A 15,992-nucleotide genomic window follows, 5' to 3' on the forward strand; every position below is an offset into this window, starting at 1 on the left:
CTGGCCACAGCACCAGGGCTTAACTAAGCAGATTAGCCGCTGCTGCAACCACAGTTCCACTGCTTGTGTCAGCCCAGGGAAAAGGTGGGGCGGGGACAGGAAAATGCCCTTTTGCTATGCCAGCTCCCAGGCTGATGCAGCAAAGAGGGCCACGTGACAACAGCAGGGTGGGCTCAGGATCCAGCAGAAGCATAGCGAAGTTAAGCTCTGATTGCTCTGAGAGTTCAAAGAAGGAAAAAAGTGGGAGCACTCTGATATGTGTTTCTGTATCAGCACCAGTTGTACATATCGGGTGTCAGAATTCCAGAATGAGGATGCTACCACTGAAAAGGCCCTCTCCTTCTTCTATAATATGGGTGAACTTCCAGTAGGATAACCCTTAAGTAGAACAGGTGATCTGTTTTAGTAATTGATATTAGTATTTTGAGGCCACTGTCCCACCAAAAGGCCTTCAATGTAGCCTGCAGTTTAAAGAACAAGATATGAACTTGCAAGAACACAATTAAACATAAATAGGAGATATAAGCAGCAGCAAAACAATCTCCATTTTTTCCTTAAAAAACACACACCCTGTATGACAGGCATAACACATAAATTTCAATTAAGGCCAGTTTTTTAACCACTTGTTGCAAAATAAGACTATCCACTTAACAGTCCCCTACGGAGGGCCCTGCACATTTCGTACGGAAGAATGTATAATTGAGGATGGCAAAGAAATCAATTTAAAATGGATTTATATATGGAATTTGGCAGTTCCAATCCAATCAAGCTTTGACTGCATCAGACTGCCTCTTGCATCAAATGACTATTTATGTCAGTCACTCATACAATTTTTAAAAAAAGCTTAATTATATGCAAAATGGAAAATATGTATATGATATGTATAATACATATAAAAATGTTAAGCCTTGTGCAGTACTATATTTCTGCAGCATAATTTTGTAAGTATTAATACATTAAGTATTTTAAATACAGTTATATGTATTGTATGGATCTGTTTTTGTGCTGGTTACTGTAGGTAATCTGGAGTGGATATTTATATAATAATACACATATAATATTAGACATATATTAATGCAATAATTGTTTGTAGTTTTTGCTTCTTGAGATTAATGAGCAAGACGAGAACTAAGAAAATTCCATGCAGATAAGGTCAACATTGAGATTTTCAGAAAATTTCATCCTTCTGCACAATCAAGCAAGGCAGGCACCAAAAGCAACTCCAGAGCAAATAGCTGCAGACGACTCAATCAAGAAATGACATAAATTCAGTCTAGCCTGCCTTTCCCACTCCTGCAATTTCTTTGCTCCTTTATTAGCACAAGGCATAGCAAGGCAATAATTCCCCTAAGTGGCTCTTACTATGAATACACCCAATGGGAGCTTAGTTCCTTGAAAGGCTAGTCCCTACTTGTCAGGGGGGAAAATAAACTATGAAACCATAAAATCAATACTTGGCCTATTACAGATTCCCCAGTTCCCTCCTCTCCCAGAGTACATCAGTTGATTAACCTTTTCTGTCCAATTCTGTCTGCAGCAGAGAGATATTTTAACTCATTCACAATCACCTTGGGAGCTGGACTACCAAAGCTAGGAATAAAGCAGTGGTGGATGGCAGATGAACCATGTTTACTTAGTAATACAGTTATATGAAGGAGTCTCTTTACAGAACATGGAAAAACCTTCATTCTTTGGAGCTCCACAGAGTATGAACTCCAATGGTAGGGCAATGTATATAGACCCTTTGCACAAGCGTGTATTAACTCCCCAGTCTTATTTATTTACTTATTACATTTCCTCCCTTAGGAGTCCACGGTGGTGGAATAAGCAAGGAATACAAACAAGTTCCTCTGTGGCGCAGAGTGGTAAGCGACGGTAACGCAGCCGAAAGCTCTGCTCACAGCCGGAGTTTGATTCCAACGGAAGGAGGAAGTCGAATCTCTGGTAAAAGGGGTCGAGGTCCACTCAGCCTTCCATCCATCCATGGTTGGTAAAATTAGTACCTGGCATATGCTGGGGGGTAAAGAAAGGTCGGGGAAGGAACTGGCAATCCCACCCCATATATACGGTCTGCCTAGTAAACATTGCAAGACGTCACCCTAAGAGTCGGAAACGACTCGCACTATAAGTGCGGGGACACCTTTACCTTTTTACAAACAAGTTAAAACCTTAAAAACCTCACACAAATTAACATCAGTAAAACAATTTATAATACAGAATTCACTGTACAGCAAGGAATAACAGATGTTCAGGTACATTTGTCCTTCCTCAAAGGCCCAGATAAACAAGTGGGTCTTTAAGCTGTTGGTGGAATATTAATGTAGGGGACAGCTGCAGCTGTATGGCAAGAGAATTCCACAGCTTGGGTGCTACCACAAAGAAAGTCCTATTCCACATCACTGCTAAGCAGACCATGCCCACTGATGGATGCTTGAGCAGGGCCTTCCCCACAGATATTAGGGTGTGCATCTTTAGATATTGAAGAATCTGTAAAGCTAAGTTCCCTCTCAAATTTCATCTCACTCTAATGGAGAATTCATATGTTTTCTTTAACTGATTCAACAATTTTCAAGATCATTACAGCCCTATTCAGGCAGTTCTCCCTCATGCAATTCCAGACACACGAGGGAGGAAAGAGGGGATGTGCTCCCTAACCACACCCCCTCAGTTACAACATTGTTGCCAGGTTCGTCACCTCCTGTGAGTTGGAAGCAGAACATTTTCAGCAGGAACCTTTCTCTACTTGTTCTAAATCATGCATGGAGCCTACACAAGTAGAGAAGACTCCCCACTGCAGAAGATCAGCTTCAAACAAGTGGAGAGTGACAGGGGCCAGTGGCATTAATGCAACAGACAGAGTTGGCGCCAGAGATAATGGGTGTACTCTGTCCCCTCCACACACACACATGGCCTGCTACACCTTGCTATAGGCCTAAAAGGCTAATGATGACCCATATGCCTGCTTTCCGCTGTTATTCTGAAATAATCTAATTGCCACTTTCATTGATAGCCAACATGGCACTCTCTTTTCATCAGATGATTGAAAGAAAAAATAACCAGAAACTGCAGGAGAAATGGAAAATTTATGTGGAAATCATCCAAAAGAGTAATTGCAGTGAGAAAAAGGTTCCGAAGTGGTCAGTATCTCAGAAATACATAGCCTCATTTTGTAGAAATTCTTTTTTTCTGTTATTCAAATGGCCTAAATTATCTTCCCACACCCTGCCTTCCTTTAGAGTTTCATGGTTTCCAGCTGGTTCCCCACTTCCCATTAATTAACACACTGCCTCAATGCCAACACCCACATCTTGCAGCTGGGAAATTGGCTGTTTGCCACAGTAAAACACCATGTTGCTATTAATGTTCTAAGGAGAGAACATTTGAAATTGAATTTAGCAGCTTAATGCAAGCAATCAAAATTTCTTCTCTGTTCTTTAGGTTTGGAGTTGATGGGATTTTAAAACAACAACAACACTGAGAACATGAGGCTGCAAAACACACAAACCTTTCGGAGTATTACTTCCAAAGCATCTTTTTTCTTTAAAAAAAGACCATTAAAGCACCAAGTGCCTTATTAAGAGGAGAAAGCAAAGATGAAGTAACTGTGTTAAACTGCTCCAGTTTAAACTGGTACAACAGCTTGTTTCGCGGTGTGACTGGTGCAACCCCAAGGACATTGAAGAATACTGATTAAAATCAAGTGCCATCTTTTTCTGTTTAGGCTGCTATATCTCTTAGGGTTAGGATGCAAAACAGTAATGTTATATAAATATAATAACTAAAGTAGTGGGAAAGTTGTTGAAAATTCTAATTCTTTAATCGTTAAACCAAACTCTTCCAAAACTTAATTTAAATTGAAGTGAAGCCCTCAGAGCTAAGAATGTATGATTCAGGCTGCAATCCTGTGCTGCTGCTGTTGTTGTTATTTATTAGATTTATTAGCTGCTTGTTACCAAGGTCTCTGAGAGACTTCCATTTAAAAACATAAACATAAATACATGGTACCATTAAAAATCCAGATAAATAAAACATTTAACATTCTCATACAAACACCATCATGCATATACACACATATAAAAACCACTTACTTACCCAGGAGTACGCCCCACTGAACTCAGTCTGACTTACTTCTAAGTGCATAGGATTGGACTGTATGCTATCTAAAATTAAGTCCAGACTGGTTTTGTTCAACCATGGAATACAAGGTTCAGGGGAAAAAAATCCACTGACTGCACTCACAACTTCTGGGAAGTTAAATCTAGAGCAACTTCTGAATTTGAGATCTTGGGTATGTGGGGTTTCAGCCTGTGTGTCACTATAAAATTCTGGCTAAAGTAGAAAATTGCAACATGAATGGCCAGTCTTGTAGATCTATACAACACTTCAGAGGATAGAGTAGATTATGTGTGAAGTTATACCAAGGAGCACTTTCTACTGAACTTGGTGAGACTTACTCTTGAGTAAACATGTTTAAGATTACACCAGACATCAGAAGACTTGTGCCTGAACTTGGAGCATTTCCAAGCAGTTAGAGAAAGTGCTGGAGTGAGCTTAGAATGCAGCCAGCATAGTGCTTCAGTCATTTCATGGGCTTTGCTTCTAACCTTGGAAAACCTTTTTTAGTTCCTCCTCCTTCAGATCTGTGGGTAACAAATGCATCTGAGGGTGGGAAAGTGTTCTTCATCAGATTTGACACTTACCTTTATGCATCACAAAATTATCAGGCTAATATTGCTGAGCAACAGAGAGTGTGCTGACAGGGTCTGCAGTGCAGTGCAGAGGCTGCAACTTGGAAGCCTTCACCTTTTTTTCTTTCCATTCTTAGCCTTATACATCAAAACAGGCAGTACTGATATTTGTATAAACAGGACTATGGAGTAAAAACCTGTGGTCCTCCAGGACTACAGCTCCCATAATCCATTACCACAGGCCATGCCAGCAAGGGCCGACATGTTGGATGGCAGGAGTTGGAGTCTAACAACACCTGGAGGACCACAGGTTCTCCATGCTTGTTTTAGATATTGATGTCATTTTACATTCATTGTGAACCACCTTGGGAAAACTTTGTGTTTTGAAAATTGGCATAGAAGTCCCAAATGTCAGGACTTCTTTTTAGGTGTATGTGTGAAGGAATGGGTGCATTAGTTCTATGAGGTATAATATGGGAAGGAAGGAAGGGGTTGTGGAAGTTGTTACTGTTTGCTGAAAAAATTAATGAACTTTAAAGTAATAGCCTCCTCTAGGATGCACACCTTAACATGGTGAGGGGGTTTGAGAGTGTCGAAGTAGCTGAGAGCATAGCCGTCAGGAGTCTAGACCAAGAGGCTAGACTCTTAGCAGGGTCACCCAAGGCAGAATGGTCAAGGATGAGACACCAGACTAAGATGCATCCAAACTCAGAGGAAGGCAATGGTAAACCACCTCTGAATACCTCTTACCACGAAAACCCTATGAACAGAGTATTCAAACTGCAACACGAGATAGTGCTGGAAGATGAGACCCCCAGATCAGAAGGCACTCAACGAGCTACTGGGGAAGAACAATGGACAAGTAGAAATAGTGCTGTAACTAATGACGCCACTGGGTCAAAGCTGAATGGAAGCCCAGATGCGCACAGATGCGAAAGGAGAGTCTGGAGCTGTATGACATACACAATAGGAACATGGAACGTGAGAAGCATGAACCAGGGAAAGTTAGAAATTGTCAAGCAAGAAATAGAACTCATCAACACTACAATATTTGGCATGAGTGAATTAAAATGGATGGGAATGGGACATTTTGAATCAGGCAACTACAAAGTAATTTATGCAGGAAATGAGAAATTAAAAAGAAACAGGGTTGCTTTAATAGTGAGAAGTGATGTAGTAAAAGCAATTAGAAGCTATAACACAAGGTCTGAGTGAGTGAGTGATATCAATGAGATTAAACGGGAAACCTATTAATATAACCATCATCCAAGTCTACAATCCAACGGCAAACACAGAAGAAGAGGAACTGGAGAGATTTTATGCAGAAGGACAGGAAGAAATAGATCACACACCAAAACAAGATGTTCTGATAATCATGGGGGACTAGAATGCAAAAGTAGGGAACAGAGAAGAACTAGAAATTGTGGGGAAATGGGGCTTAGGAGATAGAAATGAAGCAGGACAAAGACTTATTGAATTCTGTGAAGCCAATAATTTGTTTCTCGCGAACACGTTTTTTGAGCAACCGAAAAGACGATTGTACACGTGAGCATCACCAAATGGTCAATACAGGAATCAAATTGATTATATAACTGATAGCAGAAGATGGAGAAGTTCCATACTTTCTGCGAAAACAAGACCAGGAGCAGACTGCGGTACAGATCATGAACTGGTAATATCGAAAATCAGAGTAAAGCTAAAGAACAACAAAGCAATCATAATGCCAAAATACAGTTTAAATAACATCCCAGAAGAATATAAAGATCAAATAAGGAACAGATCTGAGCCTTTAAACTTAGAAGAACTATGGATTGAAGTAAGAGGCATTATCAGGGAAGAATGCTAAAAGACAATACCTCTAGCTAAAAAGAGAGAAAGCTCTAGCTAAAAAGAGAGAAAGACCTCAATGGATGACTGATGAAACTTAAAATGGTTATGGAAAGAAGGAAAGCAAAAGCAAAAGGTGATAGAAACATGGTCAGAACCCTAAATGTAATTATAGCAACTAGTATGTAGGGACAAAGAGAACTATTACAGTAGTTATTGTATAGGAATAGAAGAGGACAACAAAAAAGGTAGAACAAGAGCCCAATTCCAAAAGATTAGAGAAAGTAAAGGGAAATTTAAAGGTAGAAGAGATCATATCACAAACATATGTTGGATAATGGAACGGAGCAATGAATTTCAGAAGAAAATCACCCTGTGCTTTATAGATTACAGCAAAGCCTTTGACTGTGTAGATCATGAAAAACTATGGAAAGCTTTAAAATAAATGGGGGTGCCACAGCATCTGATTGTCTTGATGCGCAACCTATACTCTGGACAAGAGGCTACTGTAAGGACAGAATATGGAGAAACCGATGTGTTCCCCATCGGAAAGGGTGTGAAACAGGGGTGTATTTATCATCCTATTTGTTTAATCTGCACGCAGAACATATCATACAGAAAGTGGGATTGGACCAAGATGAAGGAGGTGTGAAAATTGGAGGGAGAAATATCAGTAATTTAAGATATGCAGACAATACCATACTACTAGTAGAAACCGGTAATGATTTGAAACAAATGTTTCAAAGGGGGTTGGACTTGATGGCCTTATAGGCCCCTTCCAACTCTACTATTCTATGATTCTATGGTTGTTGAAAGTTAAAGAGGAAAGCACAAAAGCAGGACTACAGCTGAACGTCAAGAAGACTAAAGTAATGACAACAGAAGATTTATGTAACTTTAAAGTTGACAATGACATTGAACTTGTCAAGGATTATCAATACCTTGGCACAGTCATTAACCAAAATGGAGACAATAGTTAAGAAATTAGAAGGTGGCTAGGACTGGGGAGGGCAGCTATGAGAGAACTAGAAAAGGTCCTCAAATGCAAAGATGTATCACTGAACACTAAATTCAGACCATGGTATTCCCAATCTCTATGTATGGATGTGAAAGTTGGACAGTGAAAAAAGTGGATAAGAGAAAAACCAGCTAATCTGAAATGTGGTGTTGGAGGAGAGCTTTGCGCATACCATGGACCATAAAAAAGACAAATGATTGGGTATTGGAACAAATTAAACCGGATCATTAGAAGCTAAAATAATGAAACTGAGGTTATCATACTTTGGACACATAATGAGAAGACATGATTCACTAATAAAGACAATAATGCTGGGAAAAACAGAAGGGAGTAGAAAAAGAGGAAGCCACAGACCTAAACTTACAAGATCTGAACAGGGTGGTTCATGACAGATGCTGTTGGCGGTCATGGGTTCATAGGGTACCATAAGTCATAGTTGACTTCAAGGCACATAACAACAACAAAGTAATAGCTGGTTATACTCATGTGGTGGATCCACAAGGTGCTTGAGTGGTTCAACTTTTGGAAAGCCCAGAAAAACAGCTCCCCTCTCTAACATGAATTATAAAAGGACCCGGGATTCACATCAATGGTGTTGATATTAGAGATGTGTATCATAAGAAAAGTGGAAGTAGGAACAGAGGAAGCTGCCTTATATGGAACCAGACCACTGGTCCATTTAACTCTGTATTATCTACACTGTGCCATCTGCCGCTGGCAGCTGTCCCCAGGGAGATGTCGGGGATTGAACCTGGAAACTTCTGCATGTAAAGGAGATGCTCTGCCTCTGAGCTACAGCTCTTAGTAAGTGGAGAGACTCAGGGTGGTATTCAATGCTTGTCTTATTCAGAATAAACCCATGGAAGTTAACAGGCATGACTAAATTAGAACCATTAATTTCAATGGGTCTACTCTGAGTAGGACTTTGTTGAATACCACTCTCTGGTTTCAGAGGGGAAAGCATTTGGGAAACAAAACAGGAAGTCTTGGGCAATAAAGAAGGAATGATTCCTTTAGGCAGCTTAGAATCATAGAATAATAGAGTTGGAAGGGGCCTATAAGGTCATCAAGTTCAACCCCCTGCTCAATGCAGGAATCCAAATCAAACCATTCCCCACAGATGACTGTCCAGCTGCCTCTTCAATGTCTCCAGTGTCAGAGAGCCCACTACCTCTCTAGGTAAATGGTTCCATTGTCGTATGTCTCTAACAGGAAGTTTTTCCTGATGTCCAGTCGAAATCTGGCTTCCTTCAACTTGCGCCGATTATTCCGTGTCCTGCACTCTGGGACGATCAAGAAGAGATCCCGACCCTCCTCTATGTGACAGCCTTTCATGTACTTGAAGAGTACTATCATCTCCCCTCAGTCTTCTTTTCTCCAGGCTAAACATGCCCAGTTCTTTCAGTCTCTCCTCATAGGACTTTGTTTCCAGTCCCCTGATCATCCTTGTTGCCCTCCTCTGAACCTGTTCCAGCTTGTCTGCATCCTTCTTGAAGTGCGGAGACCAGAACTGGATGCAGTATTCAAGATGAGGCCTAACCAGTGCTGAATAGAGGGGAACCAATACTTCACACGATCTGGAAACTATACTTCTGTTAATGCAGCCTAAAATAGCATTTATTTATTTATTATTTTTATTTATTTTCATTTCTAGACTGCCCATAGCTAATAGCTCTCTGGGCGGTGTACAAAATGAGATTAAAATACAATATAGAATAAAATCAGTAACAAAGGAACACATTAAACTAAAAACATTAAACATAAAGCATTAAACATTAAAATGCCTGGGAGTATAGCCAGGTCTTAACCTGGCGCCTAAAAGAAAGAACCGTAGGCACCAGGCGTATTTCCTCCGGTAAGCTGTTCCATAATTCGGGGGCCACCACAGAAAAGGCCCTAGATCTAGTAACAGTCCTCCGGGCATCCTGGTGAGTTGGTACCCGGAGGAGGGCCTTAGATACTGAACAAAGTGAACGGGTAGGTTCATAGTGGGAGAGGCGTTCCACAAGGTATTGCGGTCCCACACCGTGTAAGGCTTTATAGGTCAACACCAGCACCTTGAATCTAGCTCGGAAACAAATAGGTAGCCAGTGCAAGCAAGCCAGGACAGGTGTTATATGCGCAGACCGATTGGTCCTCGTCAACAGCCTGGCTGCCGCATTTTGCACTAGCTGAAGTTTCCGAACAGTCTTCAAGGGCAGCCCTACGTAGAGCGCGTTACAGTAATCCAGTCTAGAAGTTACCAGAGCGTGAACAACCAAGGCGAGATCATCACTGACCAGATAGGGGCGTAGTTGGGCTACTAAGCGAAGGTGGTAAAACGCATTCCGTGCCACCGAGGCCACTTGAGCCTCGAGCGACAAGGAAGAGTCAAAAAGGACCCCCAAACTACGAACCTGTTCCTTCAAGGGGAGTGTAACCCCATCTAGAACAGGATAAGCATCCACCATCTGAGCAGGGAAAGAGCTCACCAACAGTGTCTCAGTCTTGTCTGGATTGAGTCTCAGTTTATTAGCTCTCATCCAGTCCATTATCGCGGTCAGGCAACGGTTCAGCACATCAACAGTCTCACCTGTGGAAGGTGAAAAGGAGAAGTAGAGCTGCGTGTCATAAGCGTACTGATGGCAACGCACTCCAAAACTCCTGATGACCGCACCCAGAGGCTGCATGTAGATGTTGAAAAGCATGGGGGACAAAACCGACCCCTGAGGGACTCCACAATGGAGAGTCCAGGGTGTCGAGCAATGTTCCCCATGCACTACCTTCTGGCGACGATCCGCTAAGTAGGAGCAGAGCCACTGCCAAGCAGTGCCCCCAACTCCCAACTCCGCGAGCCTCCCCAGAAGGATACCATGGTCGATGGTATCAAACGCCGCTGAGAGATCAAGGAAAATCAACAGAGTCACACTCCCCCTGTCCCTCTCCCGACAAAGGTCATCATACAGGGAGACCAAGGCTGTTTCAGTGCCAAAACCGGACCTAAAACCGGATTGAAACGGATCCAGATAATCGGTTTCATCCAAGAGCGCCTGGACCTGGCCGGCAACCACCCGCTCCAGAACCTTGCCCAAAAAAGGGACATTCGCCACCGGTCTGTAGTTGTTCAAAACATCTGGGTCCAGAGAAGGTCTCTTTAAAAGAGGTCTTATTATTGCCTCCTTGAGACTACCAGGGACTACTCCCTCTCTCAAGGAGGCATTTATTACCTCCCTGGCCCAGCCGGCGGTTACAGCCCTGCTAGTCTTCACTAGCCAAGATGGGCAAGGGTCCAGAGCAGACGTGGTCGCCCGCACCATTCCAAGCACCTTGTCCACTTCCTCGAGCTGCACCAACTGAAATTCATCCAATAATAAAGGACAAGACCGCGCTCTGGACATTTGCCTTTTTTGCGGCCACATCACACTGTTGGCTCATATTCAGTTTGTGATCAACAACAATTCCAAGATCCTTCTCACATGTCGTATTGCTAAGCCAAGTATCCCCCATCTTATAACTGTGCATTTGGTTTCTTTTTCCTATAAAGCACTTTACACTTTGCATTTATCCCTGTTGAATTTCATTCTGTTGTTTTCAGCTCAATGCTCCAGCCTACCAAGGTCCCTTTCAATTTTCTTTCTGTCTTCCACAGTATTAGCTATGCCCCCCAATTTTGTATCATCTGCAAATTTTATAAGTATGATCTGTACCTCCTCATCCAAGTCGTTAATAAAAATGTTGAAAAGCACTGGGCCCAGGACCAAGCCCTTGTTACTTGTTACTTCCACCCAGTTTGGGAAGGAACCATTGACAAGCACTCTTTGAGTATGATTCTGGAGCCAACTGTGGATCCACCTGATAGGTGTTCCATCCAGTCCACATGTAGCTAGCTTGCTAATCAGAATATCATGGGGCACTTTGTCAAAAGCTTTGCTGAAGTCAAGATATATTATGTCCACAGCATTCCCACAGTCTACAAGGGAGGTTACCTCGTCAAAAAATTAGATAAGTTTAGTTTGGCAGGATTTGTTCTTCATAAATCCATGTTGGCTCCTAGTAATCACTGCATTGTTTTCAAGGTGCTTACGGATTGACTGCTTTATAATCTGCTCCAGAGTTTTTCCAGGGACTGATGTTAGGCTGACTGGTTTGTAGTTCTCTGGTTCCTCCTTTTTGCCCTTTTTGAAGATAGGGACAACATTAGCTCTCCTCCAGTCATCCGGCACTTCACCAGTCCTCCATGATTTCACAATGATAATAGACAGCGGTTCTGAGAGTTCTTCAGCCAGTTCCTTCAATACTTCAGTTTTATGGCCAGCTGTATCCATAACTAAAGATTTGATTAACCCAGAAGTTATTCCTTACTCAAAATTACAGCTTTACAGGCAACAGTAACGTTAAATGAATATTTAATATTTTTGTATATTCATGTGTGAAATATTTAAGTAATAAGGTCTGTCAGAAAAAATGGAAGCCATAGCTAATTGCATCTCTGGGGTATTTGGAAGCACAAGGTTCAGACAAGTGCCTCTGATACTTCAAGCATATTATTATCCCCTGATTATAATAACCTCCTGAGGAATTGGGTTGTTGCCATTGAGAAAGTTCCTGCTACCTTGGCCAGATTCATGGATTGTATCACTTGGCAGTAAGGAAACAGAATCCTCTTTCATTAGCCAAGTAACAATTAGGGTTATGACATGGAACTCTCAGTGCAGCTGTTGATGGGGGGGGGAGATTTCATCATTATGCCCCCCCCAAGTAATGATTTATAACTATTCAGAGAAAGCGACAAATAAATATAACCATGATGGATTGAGTTAATGAATTTGCATGCCACTATTCAAAATATACTATCTTCCCATGAAGTCTTGCAGCATATAAAACAATTTAAAACATAAAAATATCAAACAATATAATAATGATGATAGCAGCAGTAAAACATTTAACATGTTGTCATCCATTTCCATCAGCCAGCCATTCCAATAGAATTAGAGGCTCATATTTCTTGCACATCCTCATTCAAATCAGTCAGGAATAAAAATGTTTTCAGAGCCCACCTAAACAATACTATGGAGGGGACCCATCATATATCTCTGTTGAGCCCCAGTTACTCCAAACGCCTCAGAGCGAGTGGGCAGAGGAGGATGAGACTTCTGAGAGCCTTGAGGGAGGGGGGAGCGTTAGCAACCCTTCAATCTCTCTGGACACTCACCCGGGCGGCTTAGAGCCTGTTCCACCTGATAGTGCCTTGCCACCTGCAAGCGCACTGCCAGAGCCATCGGGGAGCGATCTCACGTGCATGCCAACTCCAACCCCCCAGGACACCCTGCTTGGACCTTCAAACATTTCCCTGCCAACTTGCTCCCCACCCCCTGAAGTCGAGCCGGCACCTAGTTAGCCTGTACTGTCTGATGAGCGGGCAGAGGCTTGCCCCCCTTCACCCATGCAAGACAACACGAGAAACAGTTCAGTTAGCGGGGGTCTTCGAAGGAGTCAGAGATTATGAGTGAAGACCTTTCCTACTTAAGGTGGCGCCCCTCTGATTGGGGTGCTGAGTCAACTTACTCCACATGCGGCAGAGGATGCTTAGTTAGCATAGTTAGCACCAGTAGTGAGCTAGTCTAGCCAGGCCTATGAGACGCACTGCTTTTGATGCAACGGTGACTCTAATAAAGCAAGAATTATTGCCAGACTCGCCTCCGGCTCCTGTGTCAAACCCTGGGCAGGACAATCTCAGGGCAGAGATTTCCACCACTATGGGGCCACTATAGCAGGCATGTGAGTAGGGCAGTGGTGGGGAACTGGATTCAGCTTTTGGGCTGGATCCTTATCTTCACCCCCCCATATGCCAAGTTTGGCAGGTAGGCAGGGCTGCTCACTTGTCAGTCACCTGGTGTCATAATGACATCAGGTGACCCATTTTCCTTTCTCTGCATGGTTCAAAATCAAATCATACCAGCAACGGCACAGCACTTTGCAGGCCCCAACAATCAGGTGATCAGTGGCACTTGCAAAGCACAGCTGAAATTGTTCAGATGATCACTGGTGCTTGCAAAGTGTTGGGTTTTAAAACTGTAACAATCAGCTGATCATCAGCGTTTATCAACCTCTGTGTTTAGAGGGGGGCAGTTATGCTTTTTTCTTTGTACAATTTCTCCTGAGAGTGACATAATGTCATCAAGTCCTCTTGCTCCCAGGGGGGACTTGCTGTATTTGCATTCAAAGTACAGAGTGGCAAGGAGTCTCACACACTAGCAGCTCTAGCCTGTTGTGGGGAAATGGGGCTTAGGTGATAGAAATGAAGCAGGAGAAAAACTTATTGAATTCTGTGAAGCCAATGATTTGTTTCTTGCCAACAAATTTTTTGAGCAATCAAAAAGACGACTGTACACGTGGACATCACCAGATGGTCAATATAAGAATCAAATTGATTATATAATTGGAAACAGAAGATGGAGAAGTTCCATACTTGATGGAGACTTGAGCGCTGGCACCTCTTTTTTAAATAAATAAATGCAGTGAATTCTAGAGACCTGGCAAGCTGTGCTAGCATTAGACAGGGCAGCTGGGAGGGAAAGGTTGCACACACCCCTGCACTGGATGGATACACAGAGTCTGTCTGTGTGTATGTTTATATGTATATGTGTGTGTATATATGTATACACACACATATCTATCCATTCCTAGGAAGGAAATGAAGTACAGTGATCTTTGGCAGAGAGATGCCTGCGGGTCATTTTAAAGAAGGATATGTATTAAAAATACTTTTTTAGCTTTTTCTGAATTGCTGAACAGAAGCTCTGCTGGGCAACAGGGTGAGTGAGGCTGCATTCCAGTGCAACTTTACTTGGGAGTAAGCTCCATTTAACAGGGTGGGGGCAGGGCCAAAAAATGCAGATACGAATACCTCAGCCTTTTCTACAGAGAAGCTTGCTTTAATATTTTGTATTTGTTCAGAGAGAGACAGCATTTGGTGGATTCAAGCCCCTTTATTCCATCCTCCCATTGCAGACACTGCCATTGCATTCACCACTTAAGACACTTACCCTGAGACAGAGAGGGAATTGGGATGAATTTGCCAGGCATTTTCAAGATAAGATCGCTTGCATTCGTCGGGACTTAGACTCCAATATTATAGCAGTTGGCCCTAATGAAGCATCCAGAGCACGGTCTTGTCCCCATTTATTGGATGAGTTTCAGTCTGTACAGCTTGAGGATGTTGACAAGATCCTTGGAATGGTGCGAGCGACCACGTCTGTTCTGGACCCTTGCCCCTCTTGGCTGGTGAAAGCTAGCAGGTCCGGAACCGCCGACTGGGCCAAGGAGGTAATAAATGCCTCTTTAAGAGAGGGAGTGGTCCCTGACTGCCTAAAAGAGGCGGTGGTGAGACCACTCCTGAAGAAACCCTCCTTGGACCCAGATAACCTGAACAACTATAGACCTGTGGCGAATGTTCCGTTCTTGGGCAAGGTCCTGGAACGGGTGGTTGCCGGCCAGCTCCAGGGGCTCTTGGATGACACTGATTATCTTCATCCATTTCAATCCGGTTTTAGGCCCGGTTTTGGCACCGGAACAGCCTTGGTCGCCCTGTATGATGACCTCTGTCGGGAGAGGGACAGGGGGAGTATGACTCTGTTGATTCTCCTTGATCTCTCAGCTGCTTTTGATACCATCGACCATGGTATCCTTCTGGGGAGACTCACGGAGTTGGGAGTCGGGGGTACTGCTTGGCAGTGGCTCCGCTCCTACTTGGTGGGTCGTCACCAGAAGGTAGTGCTTGGGGAACACTGCTCGACACCCTGGACTCTCCGTTGTGGAGTCCCGCAGGGATCGGTACTGTCCCCCATGCTTTTCAACATCTACATGCAGCCGCTGGATACGGTCATCAGGAGTTTTGGGGTGCGTTGTCATCAGTATGCTGATGACACGCAGCTCTATTACTCCTTTTCATCCTCTTCAGGTGAGACTGTTAACGTACTAAACCGTTGCCTGACCGCGATAATGGACTGGATGGGGGCTAATAAACTGAAGCTCAATCCAGACAAGACCGAGACGCTGCTGGTGAGTGCCTTCACTGCCCAGATGGAGGATGTTCATCCTGTTCTTGATGGGGTTACACTCCCCTTGAAGGAACAGGTTCATAGCTTGGGAGTTCTTTTCGATCCTTCCTTGTCTCTTGAGGCCCAGGTGGCCTCGGTGGCATGGAACGCTTTCTACCATCTTCGATTGGTAGCCCAGCTACATCCCTATCTGGACAATGATAACCTCGCCTCAGTTGTTCACGCTCTGGTAACTTCTAGGTTGGACTACTGCAATGCGCTTTACGTTGGGCTGCCCTTGAAGATAGTTCGGAAACTACAGTTAGTCCAGAATGCAGCAGCCAGACTATTGACGCGGACCAGACGGTCCGCTCATATAACACCTGTTCTGGCCCATCTGCACTGGCTTCCTATTTGTTTCCGGGCTAAATTCAAAGTTCT

The sequence above is a fragment of the Rhineura floridana genome, chromosome 3 (assembly GCF_030035675.1).
Source record: "Rhineura floridana isolate rRhiFlo1 chromosome 3, rRhiFlo1.hap2, whole genome shotgun sequence".
Classification (NCBI taxonomy): Eukaryota; Metazoa; Chordata; class Lepidosauria; order Squamata; family Rhineuridae; genus Rhineura; species Rhineura floridana.